At 34.9% G+C, this 11,743-nt stretch overlaps 1 pseudogene; it reads right to left on the bottom strand.

Annotated features, from left to right (window-relative positions):
* Positions 1–10,254: 10,254 nt before the first annotated feature.
* LOC715862 (lupus La protein pseudogene) lies at positions 10,255–11,461 on the bottom strand (annotated as a pseudogene).
* Between the last annotated feature and the right edge of the window lie 282 nt (positions 11,462–11,743).

Here is an 11,743-nt window from a genome sequence, read left to right as displayed (position 1 = left end):
CATTACCTCCTTTAATAGTTTTATAGAACTTACTCATCACTTTACAACTGAAGAAACCTGATGCTTAGCCTGGCAGTATAATTTACCCAAAGTCACACAGCTAAGAAAGCAAAGATTTGAGATTTTGACAAAGGTCTGCCTGTCTTAGTCTGTTCAGTCTTGCTATAAAAGCATACCTGAGATTGGGTAATTTATAAAGAAAAGAGGTTTATTTGGCTTATGATTCCAGTGGCTGGGAAGTCCAACACTGGGTAGCTGTATCCAGTGAGGGCCTCATGCTGCTTCCACTCATGTCAGAAAGCAAAAGAGAAGCAGGTATGTGCAAAGAAATCATATGATGAGAAAGGAAGCAAGAGAGGGTAACCAAGGAAGCCAGAATCTTAACAACCCACTCTCAGGGAAACTAACCCATTCCTCAAGAGTGAGAACTCACTCACTCTCTTAGGAAGGCATTAATCTATTCATAAGGCAACTGTTCCCATGAACTGAACACCTCCCACTAGGCTTCACCTCCCAACATTGACACATTGGGGATCAAATTTCAACATGAGTATTGTTGAAGATAAATCCCATCCAAACCATAGCACTGCCTAACACCAAAATCTGCACAGTTCTACACTAAGTTACACTCCAAATGCTAATCTGATAGGAGAAGCCCATAGGAACATGTAACAGAGTCCCATGATCAAGGAAAGATTCTCAGAGAAACTAAAGTACTAAACTTACAGATAAATAGAATGTAGCTAACTGAAGAGGAGATAGTATATTCTAGATAAAAAGAACAGCATCAGCAGAGATGAGGATAACATAGTCATGATTAAGGAAATAAAAGGCCTGCAGTAGTGCTGGAACATATGGAGGGAAAATCCCAGCAAGAGAAAAGTTAGAGGGCCAGGCACGGTGGCTCACGCCTGTAATCCCAGCACTTTGGGAGGCCAAGGCAGGTGGATCACGAGGTAAGGAGATCAAGACCATCCTGGCCAACACGGTGAAACCCTGGCTCTACTAAAAAAAAAAATACAAAAAAAATTTAGCCAGGCGTGGTGGCAGATGCCTGTAGTCCCAGCTACTCAGGAGGCTGAGGCAGGAGAATGGCGTGAACCCAGGAGGCAGAGCTTGCAGTGAGCGAGATGGCACCACTGCACTCCAGCCTGGGCAATAGAGCAAGACTCTGTCTCAAAAGAAAAAAAAAAAAGAGAGAGAGAGAGAAAAGTTAGAGGAGAATGCATCCATGTTGGTGTATATATCAATAGTTCCTTTCTTTTTATACGTGAATAGTATTTCATCATATGGCTGTACCACTATTTGTTTATCTGTTCGTCACTGATAGGCATCTGGATTGCTTCCAGTTTACAAATAAATCCATCATGATTTATTTGTATGAACATACGCTTTGATTTTTCTTGGACAAATACTTACAAAGGGAAAGGTGCTTGTATCAGTGTGTGTGCTTAATTTTATAAGAAATTGTCAAATTGTTTTCCAAAGTAGGTGTACCATTTTATATTCCTAACAGAAGTGTATAAGGGTTACAGCTCCTCCATATATCCCTGTCAATACTTGGAATACTCAGTCTTTTTAATTTTCAGACCTCCTAATAAGTGTGAGGTGATATCTCCATGTGTTCTCAATTTGTGTTTTCACCTTTTCATGTAGTTATTTGTCATCCACATATCTTCTTCGGTGAAGCATCTTTTCAAATTATTTGTCCATTTTTATTGGGTTGTTTTTTATTGGGTTTTGAGAGTTTTTACGTATTATGGATTAAAATTTTTTATCAGATACATAACTTGCAAATATTTTCACTTAGTCTTTGACTTTTCATTGTGTTTCCATCATGTTTTGAAGGACAGAAGTTCTTAATTTTGATAAAATCTAATTTATTGATGTTTTACTTTGTGCATCATGCTTCTGGTATCACATCTAAAGATTATTTGCCTAATACCAGGATCATGGAAATTTTCTTACGGATTTCATTTTAAAATTTTATGCTTTTGAGTTTTACATTTGTCTTTGATTCATTTTGGATTATTTTTTGAATCATATGGAAATGCAAAGGACCTGTAATGACCAAAAACACTTTGTAAAGAAAGAACAAAGTTGCTGTACTACCTGATTTGAAGACTTATTATAAAGCTACAATAATCAAGAGAGTATGTCATTGGTCTAAAAATAGACAAATAGATGAATAGAACAGAGTGAGAAGTCTACATGCAGACTCACTCATATATGGTCAATTTATTTTTGAAAAAGGTACATAGACAATTCAGTGGAAAAGGCTAACCTTTTCAATAAATCATGCTGCAACAATTAGATATACATAAGCATAAGTAAATATTGATCCATATTTCATACCATTCAAAGTGTGTTATAATTATAATTTAGCTAAGAAAATTGTGACAGATGAAGTCTTGATTGACAGGACAGATAAATTACTATTGCTAACTTATGTCAACAATAAAATTAAACCTATTTAAGAGTAAAAATATCAGAAGGGGAAAAGATTTCACTAAAATAAGAATAATGTATGTAAGATACATAGATAAAATAATAACACCAGAAAAGGAGATACAAAGAGAAAAAGCTTTAAATTAGATCAAAGAGTTTTCTAAAAGGAAATGTCATCACTTTATAAAAGAATGTCTTCTTATTCCAGTTGTTTTCAAGTTTACTTTTAGTAATGGAATTCTTTATTCAAGGGAAGTCTTAAGTAGAACTAAAAACAAATAACTCTGGTTGAAACCAGGATAAAGGGCCAACCACCACATTAACTTATTACTCTCCACCCCACCTTACTACACATACACAGAAACATCTACCATGAGATGCATATAATACTTTTAAAAGACCCTAAGTTGCACTCACTAGGTTCTTTGTGTGAATGTGGGAGAATTTGTTTAGGGTGGACAGAATTGTGAATCATCAGCATGCACATTTTTAGCTTAACTAGATGTATTATTTCCTAGGTCTACCATTAAAAAAATCTCAAATTTGGGGACCTAATGGAAAAGAAATTTATTGTCTCATTTTTTGGGAGGCTAGAGGTCCAAAATCAAGGTGTTGCCACAGTCGTTCTTCCTGTAAACACTAACAGGAAGGGTGGATGCTGTCTTGCCCCTTCCCACTTCTAGTAACCCCAGATGTTCCTTACTTGAGGAAGCATAACTCCAATCTCCACCTCCTTCTTCACCTAGCATTCTCCCTGGGTCTTTGTGTCTGCACACAGCCATCTTCTCATGTGGATATCAGTCCTGTTGGATTAGGGGCCCACCCTAATCTAGTACGGCATCATATTAACTAATTATATCTGCAATCACTATATTTCCAAATAAAGTCACATTATGAGGTGCTGGAGATAAGGATTTCAACACGCCTTTTCTGGGGTGAACACAGCTCAACACTAAATAATTCCAACTTTTTCTTTCACTTTGTTGTGCCAATGTTCACTCCATTATAATAACAATGTATTAAGAGTTTGGTTGTTTTGGGGTGCTAAGCATTATCAGATTTTATCATTATGTCTAACCTCATGGCTACAAAATGATACTTAACTGTTGCATTCTTCTAATTACTAGTGAAATGAAACATCGTTTTATATGTGTAATGAGCATTCTAGTTTCTTCATTTGTAGATTACTTATTCACATAGTTTGTCAATTTTTCTGTTGGCTTGTTTGTAATTTTTCATGGATTTGGAGAAAGTGTTTATAGCTTCCAGATACTAATGGTGGCTACTTAAATGTCTGCTATAGTTTACATATTTAACAATGAAAGCTTAATTTTTACTACAACTCACTTACTCTATTAAGCTAAAAAGGTAGAAATGACAAGTTGGGGATAGAGAGGCAATACACAGCATTTGTCAACTATGGAGGGAGTGTTGAAATTGTATTGTTTTACAAAATCCAAGATATTCCATTACACATGCATGTACAAACGCACACAGGCACACACACACACGTACACACAGATGTACAAACACTCATAAACTGCTGATTATTCTTACTCAAAAGGTGAAATTGCTGTTTCCAGGCAAGTAGCAAAGCTTCACATCATGCCAGGCCCCTTAGCAGAGAACCCAGAGGGATTTTCCATGACTTAGAATAAGATCAAGACAAGCTTCAGTAACTAGTTTCAAACAATTTCCTCTATTCATCATATAAAACATTATTGCAGAACTAATGAAATAATCTGAGTGTCAACATGCTGGGAAATAACTGAAGACTGAAGGAAAGAAGGAACAACTTAAGGAACTACATGGAGGAAGCCATCAATAGGAAATCTACAATTTTATGATGGATAAAAACCAGCTTACCTTTAGAGTTTATTCTATTTGCAAACATCTAGGATTATGACTGGAAGAGGGAATGCAAATATCTAAGAATAAAAAGTGGTTGTTTTCACTTTATGCTCAGGAGGATTTTATACATAATCACTTTTTGGAGTATAATTTGTTCATTTATAAAAGTATGTATATATGTTCAAACCTAAAACAGAAAAAACATGCAGTCACACTACTTAAACTGAAATGACTTTCTTTCTGGTTTGTTCTACATATAATTTTTATGTCTATTTCTTTTGGTTAACTGGTATGTTCCTTAGAATAACCTAGGTTATATTGCACTAACAATTTAACTTTGATATCTAAGGGTCTTAATATAATAAAGTTACATTTCTTGTTAACTGTGAATGTCCAGTACATTGTATTTTGCCCTACTTCACACAATCTCCAACTGACGGAAGCTTAACTATGGAAAATGTGGTCTCAGAACACCTTTTAGTGGCAGAGGGAGAATACTGGAAAATCTCAGAGAGATGTTTCTGTTCACATTTCATGGAAAAAAACTAGTCAAAGGCCACACACCACTGCAAGGGTGCTGGGAGGAGTAGTTTCCCCTAAGCCTAAGAAGAAAACAGAACTGGATATTGGTAAGCATTATAATGGCTACCAGAGCTAATGTGCTTTGTTTTCTTTTTGTTTTGGAGCAGTGGTGTTTTTTCTTGGTAATAGTTTCTGAGGAATTTTGACTTATATCTTTTTATCTTACCCAACCCAAATTTGTCTCAGAATTGCTGGGAATTTCCACGTGTAATACTATGTTGGCACTATTTATTCTAAGCATATTACTTGTTAAATCCTTTCTGAAAAGGATCAGCTTAATATACTAGGAATTGAGCTGATAGATATGACCAGAAAGCAGCCCTGGAAGGTAGCAGGAAGGCAGCACTCCATGCTCACAAATTTTTGTGAATTCACCATTACAGAATTTTCAGTCCCAGTATTTCAACAAAACAGGAGTCCCTCAGCTTGAAGATTAGAAAGTAATGCTTCTTAAATTATTATTAGTCTGAATTTGATTCCTCCCCAACAATGTGGTCATTTGCATTTGATTTAATTTTTCAGTAAACATGTAGCCCTTTCTTCTCTCCTATAAAGAAAACTTAAATAGCCATAAAAAACATTGAAATAATCCAAAGTTAGAGAGGGTAGGAAAAGTCAGTTTCAGGTTTAATGTCAAATGTGCATTTTCACAACTTTGGGGGCAAAGGAAACCAAAATTTAAATCAAATTTGAAAAATAAAGTTTTTTTTAAAATCTATTCTATACATTTTGAGAATTTTTTTAATGCAAAGGTTTGATAGACAGCCATACTTTTATCATTGGACACAGTGATCATTACTCATAGACCTGCCTAGCATCTTACAAGGGATATTTCATTTCAATTTTGATCTCTGTTTTTTATACATACACTATACACTACTTTCATTTGAGTAGAAGAGAAGTTATAATGTACTGATCATGCACTTAGGGGTTTTGTCACTGAAATTTTAAAATATTCTTAGTTCAAACTAATTGTATTTGGCTTCAGGGCCCAGTATTAATACCATCTCTATCACAATGTCTTAGAATTCACTAGAAGTAATTGCATGTTTGTTCTTTTGTCATAGCCCTTTGTCAACTAACTCCTCTAATAAATAATTACTTTTTTTAGGTTGAGTGCTGTTTTTCTAACCTCATTGATTCTAAACTCCTTGAGAGCAGAACATATCTTTTATTTAATACTGCCAAAAACCCTACATTAGCTTCCCATAGTTTTGTAGTAACAAATTACCACAAAGTTAGTGGCTTAAACCAACAGAAATTTATTCTCTCCAACTTCTAATTTATTCTCTTCAATTCCAGAAGTCTGAAATCACTGAGCCAAAATCAATGTCATCAGAGTCACACCTTCTTTGGAGTCTCTAGGAGAGAATCTGTTCCCTGACCCCCTGGCTTCTGGTGGCTGTCAGCTTCCTTGACTTGAGGCCACATCACTCCAGTCTCTGCCTCCATAGTCACATTGCCTCCTCCTTTTCTGAGTGTGTCTAATTTCCCTCTGCCTCTCTTTTATGAGGACACTTGTGATGGCATTTAGGGTTTCCCTGGATAATCTCTTCATCTCAAAATCCTTATCAAGTCTACAAAGAGCTTTTTTTCCAAATAAGGTTGTATTCACAGGTTCCAGGGATTAGAACATGGACAGATCTTTGGGATCGATTGTCAGCCTATCACATATCCCAACTCTTGCCCAGCTTGGAGTACAGTCCTCAAGTACCCAGTAAACCTTTGTTGATTTGAAAAGTAATATCTTGACGGCAGTAATTTTATATCTGTCTCTGCAGTTGTGACATCTTTTATCTCTACTTTTCCTGGGTTATTTCTTCTTCCGTGGACTGACTGCTTTGCTCACCATCAAAATCAATCTAAAATGGCATCCTTAATCTTGGCACATGCAGAATTTTCCACTTCAATTTTCCACAGATTATTGATTCATTCTCTCCATGACTTTACTCTGGAATTTGTGAGTGAGACAATCTAACTGGCCCACTCTCTGTCCAGTGTTGAATTGCTCACCCAAGGCAGCTTCTGTCAAAAGGAAGAGCCCAAAATTTTGCTGATTCTCTATTAAGAGAGAATATATGGGGAAGGAGATACAACTGGTACCTCTACTACAGGGGAGGCACAGGAGAAATGCTTTCTTAATCTTTGGTATGTAATATTAACTTTAGTCTTCATGTTTGCTAATCAGGGTTTTAGGACCTGGATTAAAGAAAATTTAGTGAGTCACACTATATCTTTGTTTTCTATGCTTTACCTCTAGAAATTACTTTTTTTTCCTTTGATGGCCAACAAGTTTAAAACTTGTAAACTCTTACGAGCTCCGAGCAAGACACCCAATTGTTTCTTACCCTAGATTAATCTCTAACTCTATATGTGACATCTTTTGGCAAAATAATATACATTTCTTCTAGTTCTAATTGTCTAAACTTCAGCAGAGAAAACTTGTGTCTTTTTTTAGAATTTTCAGATATGTTCTATCAGACTTTTTTACTTTTTGTAAAAGATAAAAGAATTTCATATGTAACATCAAAACAAACTGCATTTTGTAAGACTTATCAAATAATATTCTCTGAGAGATTTGCATAGTATATAGACAATTGTAATTGCAAACTAATTTCACCAATATTACATCCCAAAGAAGATTTTATACATTTGTAAACTGTTCTGTAACATTTGTCATTTTAAATTGTATTAAGAACATTTAACATGAAATCTGCCCTTTTAACTCACTTTTAAGCATACAATACAGTATTGTTAACTGTAAACACAACGTTGTAGAGAAGCTCTCTAGAACTTACTCATCTTGCATAATGGAAACTCTAACTTCATTGAATGGCAACTCCCCTTTTCCCACTTCCACTAGTCCCTGGCAACTACTATTCTACTCTCTCCTTCTATAAGTTTGTTTATTTTAGATATCTCATATAAGTGGAATCACACGGCATTCGTCCTTCTGTGACTGGTTTATTTCACTTAGCATAGTGTTCTCCAGGTTTATCCATGCTGTTGCTATTGCAAGATTTCCTTCCTTTTTGAGGCTGAAAAATATTCCACCGTGTGTGCATGTCACATTTTCTTTATCCATTCATCTGTCAATAAATGCTTATGGTATTTCATATCTTGGCTATTGCTAATAACGCTGCAATGAACATGGGAGTTCAAATATCTCTTCAATGATCTGATCTCAGTTTTTTGGTTAAATATCCAGAAGAGAAATTTCTGTATTATATGGTAGTCCCATTTTTAAATTTTTGAGGAACCTCCGTATTGTTATCCATAGCAGTTGCACTACTTTATGTTCCTACCAACAGTGCACAACGGTTCCAACTTCTCCACATCTTTACCAACATTTATCTTTATATATACATACTTATAAATATATAAAATGGGCATAGAAACAGGTGTGAGCTGATATCTCACTGCAGTTTGATTTGAATTTTCCTGATTAGTGATGTTGAGTGCTTTCTCATATACCTGGCCTTTTGTATGTCTCCTTTGGAAAAATGTCTATTCAAGTCATTTGCTCATTTTTAAATTGAGTTATTAGCGTTTTTCCTATTAAGTTGTAGGAATTCCTTATATAGTTTTGATATTAATCTTTCGCTATACCTATGGTTTGCAAATCTATTCTCCCTTTCCATAGGTTGCCTTATCAACTCTTGAGTGTTTCCTTTGCTGTGAAGTTTTTAGTTTGATGTGGTCCCACTTGCTTATTTTTGCCTTTGTTGTCAGTGCTTTTACTGTCATATCCAATAATCACTGCCACAACCAATGTCATGAAGCTTTTCGGGAATGTTGCATCTTAATGTATCATTCTCCACTAACTTGAGCAACTTCAAACTAATGTAAAATATACTTTTAGTAAGCAATTAAGAAGTAATATAAATTTCGAAATGAATGCATTTTATTGTCTCTCCTAAGCAAATTGTGAAATCCAAAAATCGAAACAGAAACAAAGGAAAAAAATAGGGAAGTTCTGTCTTGTTGCTGCCAACAGGCTGGAAATCCCCTTTAAGAAAATAGTTTAAACTTAAGAAAGCAGCTGGAAGCATTTAGATAGTCCAAGACATTTCAACATTCCTTGTAGACTGTCATTTAAAAAGGATTTTTAATCATGTTTTAAAAAGAAATAAAGAGTGGGTTTATCAGCAAAGTGACTTTTTGAAAAATTACTTTTTTATTTGTAATCAAAGCAGAGATTATAGATACTTGGCTTTAGACAAAACATTTTCTCCTAAACCTTCAAGAAAATATCTCTGATTTATGTCTGCTGCTTCACTCATCCCTGCCCTCATTTTCAAAGCAATATAAGGCAGGGTGATGGAAGGGTGTTAATCTGACAGATATTGAACCAGTAATTAAGTAAAAAATGTTTACAGCATTTCCTCTGAACATTTTATGTATGTTTTTGTCTGCTATTTTACAGTTTGGACTTTTTAAAATAATGTTTTCCCAAGAGACTCATAAGCTTCTTTCTTAAAATGCTTCCACCCTTTTTGTTTAATTCCTCTCAAATTTTCCCAGGACATTCTTTTGCTCCCTGAAAGCACAGAAGTTAATTTTAGAGAAGTTAGTTAGCTTTCAATGGATGAGAGCTGTCCTGGTCACTCAGCACCCCCATGTTCATTGCAGCATTAATAGCCAAGATATGAAAACAGCCTGTGTGTCCATCAATAGATGGATGCATATAAAATATAGTATACATATACACCCACACACATATATACACAATGGAATATTATTCAGCCATTAAAAAAAAAAAAGCAAGAAAATGCTGCCTTTTCCAACAGCATGGATTATACTAAGTGAAATAAGCCAGACACCGAAAGAAAACTACTGCATGATGTCACTTACATGTAGAATTTTTAAAAGTTAAACTCACAGCAGCAGAGAGTAGAAGGGTAGTTACCAGAGGCTGGCAGGGTAGGAGGGCAGTGGAAATGAGATGTTATTCAAAAGGTACAAACTGGCAATTACAGGATGAATAGTTTTGGGGATCCAACATAAAGCATGGCAACAACAACAGTTAATAATATTGCATTGTATATTTGAAATTTTCTAAGAGAATAGACTTTTTTCTTTTTATATAGTATACATTAGTTTGTACAAACATATTCTCATATTACAAACGCAATTGAGTGCATGCATCTTCCTTTGATATTTGAATCATCTGAAATAACAAATAGAACTATACATTCAAAAGAATCCTCATTTGGATAACAAAAAAAAGACAAGTTAAACAACAAAAAAAAACTTTTCCTTTCTTACAAGTGAACACTGAAGTAGATTTAATTTGGCTTTCATTTTAAAAGACCCCAAAACCAAAAGCAGCTTAAAAACTAATTAAAATTGATTTAAAATTTGTTTACTAAGCTATTGGTCTCTAGCATCATTTTCTCTTTTCTGTTGTTTTGATGCAGGTTCTTTTTTGTCTGTTTCTTCTCTCCCTCTTTTCACTGGTCCACTTGCACCATTTTCATCATGTTCATCATCACTAACAAATTTCATTTTCTTGCCCTGAAACTGTACTTCTCCTTTAGCAAACTCAGGCTAGGCAGCTTTATTACCCCTTCCTTTTAAATCTGTGACCTTTTGACTTCCATTTGTTTGGGGATTCGTGTTGGTCTTTTTATGATTTTTTCAATGCTTCTTTTTCCACCTGTCCTTCTAGTACTTCCCAAGTCACTTCTTTGTTCCTTAATTGTAGATTACCATTATTTGCATCTTTGACTTTTCCCAACGCTTCCTCAACTTTTTCTTTAAATCGAATTATTCCCTCTTTTGCACCTCTGACAAAGTCATCCATTTTAGTTCACCATGATTTGAGAAAAGGATGTGTGAACCTTCTCTACAGGTCTGATCATCTAAGTCACCCAAAAATTTCAGCAAGCATCCAATCTTTTCTCTCAAGAGATTCCATTTCAGCATCTTCTAGCTTTCATTTTCCTTCTTGCTCTTGTTTTGCTCTTAATTTATCCTCCATATTACTTTGTTGCCTTTCTTCACTTTTTTCAGCAAAGTAATATTTCTTGAAAAGTATTAGTAGACTGTGTTTTTGTACTTCTGGCTAGGGGTCTCTACAAACTTTTTAGCAGATTCATTGTTACCAAACACAGCAAACATTGATCCTTTAAATGCTTTATGCAATGTTCTTCTCATCAGGATAGTTAGTACTTGACCTCTATCTTCTAATCATTCTTTTATGTCATCAACAGTTGCATCAGTTGGGAAGCCTTTGATATAAATAGATGTTTTTTACATCATTTTTATACTCATCGGTCACTTCAAGGAGGAGTTTACTTAGAGACATTCTGATTTTAGTTTTATCTTCACTGATTTCCATGAGTTCTGCCTTGGATTTCCTCAATGCTTCCACAGTTACATTAAAGTCTGTCGTGAGATGGTTTAACCTGTTGAATTTTATCAATATCTCCAAAGGTACCCAGCCTTCATTCAGTTTGACCCATTCCTTTAAAAATTTGTCCCATGGCAAATTGAAGTCTCCAAATTAATACTCAATTTGATGACAGAATTTGGCCTTCAGACCAGCGTTTTCAGCCACCGTGGTATTCTTTAACATCCTAGTCCTGCAGAGTCAAGCCACAAGCTCACAAGCAACAGTAACATCTTGACTTCCCCTGAGTAGCTCTTAAGTGTTCTTACCACACACAGAAAAAAAGGTAATTATGTGAGGTAACAGTGTCAGGTAACTTGATAGTTGTCATCATTTTGCAATGCATACATATGTCAAATAATCACGTTATACACCTTCAATATATACAATTTTTGTTGATGAATTGTACCTCAATGAAACTGGAAAAAATATTTTAATAAAGTAAAATAAAATTTGCATTTCTGATTT

Source organism: Macaca mulatta, chromosome 15 (genome assembly GCF_049350105.2).
Source record: "Macaca mulatta isolate MMU2019108-1 chromosome 15, T2T-MMU8v2.0, whole genome shotgun sequence".
Taxonomy (NCBI): domain Eukaryota; kingdom Metazoa; phylum Chordata; class Mammalia; order Primates; family Cercopithecidae; genus Macaca; species Macaca mulatta.
Note: the sequence above shows the minus strand (reverse complement) of the source record. Positions and strands in the feature narration are given on the sequence as shown.